A 4,888-nucleotide genomic window follows, 5' to 3' on the forward strand; every position below is an offset into this window, starting at 1 on the left:
ATTTGGTGAAGGTCAATGGGAGAAAAGCAATCCAAATATACATCAGGTTTTACAGCTATTTCTGAGATTCCTGTGTTTGAAGGTAGGATACCACCTGAAGACAGGAGGTGATCAATTCTGTCTCTAATAGTTAGAATTTTATCATTAAAGAAGCTCATGAAGTCATTACTGCTGAGGGTTTTAGGAATACATGGCTCAATAGAGCTGTGACTCTCTGTCAGCCTGGCTACAGTGCTGAAGAGAAACCTGGGGTTGTTCTTGTTCTCTTCTATTAGTGATGAGTAATAGGCTGCTCTGGCTTTACAGAGGGCCTTCCTATAAGTTCTAAGACTATCTTGAATAAGGGTACACTGTGTATATAAGTATAATAAGGATATATATGCTCCAGTCCAGCAATTCATAAAATAACTGGAATAAATTCACATTAGTTGTTACAGTGATATGGTCCGAACAATTATTTTATAATAAGCTGAAACAGTGGTTACACTTTCATCAGAGTAAAGATTGTATTTTTATACATTTTAATGTGTAATAGAAGCAGAAATGATGGACCAATGTCGGTGCTGAACTTTGGTACAGCACCCCCCCCTACATCTGAGCCTGGGGCACACAGTACAGTACTCCTGCCAGCACAGCAATGTTTTTTTTTTCCTTCCAACTTGGCAAAATAGAACATGACATATTAGTTGCTGCATGTTTCTACGTTAAAATTAACAGTTTGACAAGCATCTACACATTCCTAACAAACTATGTTCTGTTGGCTATTTATACTGTCTAATCAGTACTGTACAATTTCCCCCCGAGGATCAATAAAGTATTTCTGATTCTGATTCTGATTAATCTACAGTTAAACAGTTTACTAATGAAAACTGCAATCCCAGCAAGACCCTCAAATTTGATTTTTATAAATATCAGATTACTGTCTACCAAAGCCTTACTGAAAAATAATTTGATTCTAGGGCTTAGGCTGGATTTGATTGGCTTATGTGAAACGCAGCTGAAACCAAATGCTTTCCAACCATTAAATTAAGCTTCTCCTATCCAGACTATACCAATGCCCATGTGGGCATAGTATAGTCTGGTATAGATGGGTACAGATGGAGAGGGAGAGGAGGAAAGTCCCCTGGCAGTCTAGGCCTATAGCAACATAACTAGGGCAAGGCAGGCCTGAGCCAGCCCTAACTATAAGCGTTATCAAAAAGGAAAGTTTTACCATGGAGCTAACTTTCTTTGTTTTATTATCTTCTTTTTTAGAGGGACAATAGAGTTGAGTGTCTGCAGCACTATCAACAAGATGATCAATATGGGAGCGACTAAAGTTAGCATAGTAGCATAGCAAAGGGAGTATTGAGACATGGCTTTGAATTACATGCAGATGGAATCACTTTTTTGCATTTTTGCCTAATGGCGTGTAGTCCAGTAATAAGAATTCAAAGGTTATTAAGTAATGGTCCGATAAAAAAGGATTCTGTGGAAAGACTATTAGATGTTGAATTTCAATGTCATATGCCAGAACAAGGTCGAGGGTGTGATTAAAACAGTGAGTGGGTTTATGTGCACTCCGACAGAAGCCAATCGAATCTAATGATGAGATAAACGCAGTAATAAGGCCATCATTATCAAGAATATATATATATATATTCTGAAAAAATTGAATATATATATATATATATTCTGGATTCAGTTACACCTCCTCTTTCTACCAAAACACCCTGGTTTACAGATGAAACACTTGCTCTTAAGCAGGCCTGTAGGAGACTGGAACACAAATAGCGTAAATCAAAAGTTTGTTTTCTACCTTGCATGGCATGAGAGTTTATTGATTACAAGTATGCTCTGTCCACTGCCAAAACAGCCTGTGTCTCTTGCTTAATCAGTAACAATGAACACAATCCAAGATTTCTTGACACTGTAGCTAAACTTACTCAAAAGCCTCTGTCTGTTAGCTGACCCTAACCCTTTAGCGGCTCATTATTTCTTTTTCAGTAGGAAAATAGATAAGATTCGACACAAAATGATTTCCTCACCTCCATCTCTGCAGAACTGCTCATACAATATCCTTATGCTGATCCCCAGTTAGTCTCAGTTTCTTAAATTTTGAGACTATCTCTCCCAAAACTAACTTTGTCTAAGCTGGTGTTAACTTCTAAACCAACAACTGGACTCCTCAACCCCTACCTGCTAAACTTTTTAAAGATCTCTGGGACCTACAATGCTGAAGATTGTTAATTTATCACTTATGACCTGCATGAACTCCACTAGCTTTAAGACTGCTGTGGTTCAACCTCTACCACCACATCTGATCCAGGGTCTCTAAATAATTATTGTGGAGTCTCTAACCTTCCCTTCTTTTCTAGTAAGTACGGAGCTCAGTGCAGCTTTTGATACCATAGATCATTGTATAGTCCTAGACCGACTGGAGAATGAATTGGCCTGGCTCTCTCGTAGTTAAAGTCTTACCTATCTTAAAGATCACAATATGTTTTCTATAATAATACTACATAAAACTTTACTGATGTGAAATATGGAATACCTCAGGTTCTTGGCCCTCTTTTCTCTTTGTATTTCACCTCTTGGCCAAATTATACGCAGTCATGGGATGAATTACCATTGCTACACTGATCATACTCAGCTGTATGTGTGTAAAGGCAGATGATCATTCCCAAATTAAAATTAGAGGCCTGCTTGTCTGCTGTGAAAAACTGGATGTCACGTAATTGCTCCTAAATTTGATAAAACTGAGATGCTGGTCATTGGCTGGTTATCTGCTCGACATAGACACCAGTATAATCAAATGACAGTAACTCTTGACAACTGTGTGATTTCAACAGGCAAGAATCTTGGTGTTATGTTTGAGCCTACCCTCTCATTTGATCAGCACATTAAAGAAATCACCAAGACCGCCTAGGGTGGGTCGCTTCACTGGTCACTTTATGGGATTACAAATTTAGGTTCTGTCATTTAGGTTTCTTCTTGTCATATTGTAATCACCTTGATATTAGCACTGTGATAACTACATGAGAGTATACTGTAGAGGTAACAGTATACTGGACCGTATCTGATTTGGTCTGCCTCTGCTTCTCTCTTTCAGGTTCTCTTGGATTGCCTGGCCCATCCCATCTCATTGAGGGATTGGCCTCACCTGCTTGGAGCCTATATAAACTGGGTGGTTCCAAGATACCTCCCTCTCTCTCCCACCTGGAAGGCCAGTGCCTTTCAAGCACTCAACTTGGTTTTGTTTGGTTTAGTTTGATTGTGTTTAGTTTATCCTTTGTTAATGTTACAGGTAGTTTTGGGATAGCACTCACAGTTCCGTAACATCCAACACTCACCCCTCACTACTGACTGCTGACTTCACACGTAACAGTATGTTGTTATCTTTAATAAATGACTTACTTAAATTGTTACTGTGTGGATGAAGTATTTCTAGACGGGTGTTGTGCTTCAGTCAAGCGACGGCCTGAAGACAACACAGCAACCAGCAGCATCAAGAAAGTCTCAGGGTATCCACAGGAAGACATGTCTAGTGCTGTCCAAAAATGAATGAGCAATTATTTTCTACTGATACTTCAGTGAGTTCAATTTGTGCTGGTCTGGGGAAGATGGCGGAGGCTGTGGCTGTTGTAAGGGAGAAGTGAATCCCAAACTCCCAGAACACATCTGTCCAAGGTGTGATTCAGGGTTCATAGAGGAAGTAGCAGAAGACTCCAGTCTCCTAGAGGGAGGTGCTAACGGGTTAGATGACCCAGCCACACAGTTTGCAGAGCTATGGCACCTGTTGTTACTTGAGCGGCCATTTACAACAGACGGTGACACACCTGACTCAGAACCTCGACTCCCAGGAGGGCGCTTGGGGGGGCTCAGTGACCTGGGGGGGTTGGGAGGGGCACTAATTGGGGGGCCAGCTCCAGCAGGCCTACGGGGGTCTATGGGGGGTCTACTAGGAGCTGGGGATCACTGGGGAAACAGGACATCCCCCTCGCCTGCATAGCCACAGGATATACCGATCTAGCAGTAGACCAGACCACAGTTTCTTGCCGACCTCTTTACCAACTCTGGAGTCGCTGGCTCACCTCTGCTGTGATAACACAGTTACTAGGTCAGTTGGAGAACACAGGACCTCCTTTAGTGGAGAAGGAGAAAATCTCTTCTCTATCCAAGTGGATATTATTCCATGCTGCCTGTAAAGTTGGTCATGACTCACTGCTGCAGTTTGGTTGATAGTTAATTGTTTTACATTTCTGATTTCTGACATACATACAAGTACATTCATTTTTGTTTATTATTTACTATGATAATAATACACATAGCATAGCATAAACACAATTATCACAGTAACTAAAGTAAAACACCTCTTGATTTCATGTTATCTTCTTTATACAGTCTACAACTTCATATTTTGAAAGCACAAGTTATCAATACGTTGATAACTTAAAGTTGATTTGTCAGCCGTCATGCCCCTTCACAAGGAGGAAGGATGCACAGGTGGTGCTTACTTTTTCTACTACATTTTCAAACATAAGAGCACACACACACACACACACACACACACACACACACACACACTCTCAAATGCACACACAAACACTGTAAAAGATCCACCTAATCAGTATTCAGATCTCTACCACTATCTGCCCGGTCAGTAATTAAGAAGAAAGAGACAGACCAGAGGGAGGGGTTTTATCTTGATATCCCTCCTCCCATGGGAATTAGAGCTGTGACGTGACGCCAGCGGGAGTGCTCATCACACTGTAACAAAGAAATATAGCTGCAAGTGGCTGTGTTGTTGCCCGGGAAAAGCAACGTCTATGATTGTGGTTTTCTCAAGAGTATGAGGTCAAAAGAGGGAAAGAAGAGAGGAGGTAATAAGATGATGTAAAGGTTACAC

General features: G+C 40.8%; 1 pseudogene; it reads left to right on the forward strand.

Annotated features, from left to right (window-relative positions):
• Positions 1–554: 554 nt before the first annotated feature.
• LOC139286361 (E3 ubiquitin-protein ligase RNF115-like) lies at positions 555–4,221 on the forward strand (annotated as a pseudogene).
• Positions 4,222–4,888: the final 667 nt, after the last annotated feature.

Source organism: Enoplosus armatus, chromosome 6, assembly GCF_043641665.1.
Source record: "Enoplosus armatus isolate fEnoArm2 chromosome 6, fEnoArm2.hap1, whole genome shotgun sequence".
Lineage (NCBI taxonomy): Eukaryota > Metazoa > Chordata > Actinopteri > Centrarchiformes > Enoplosidae > Enoplosus > Enoplosus armatus.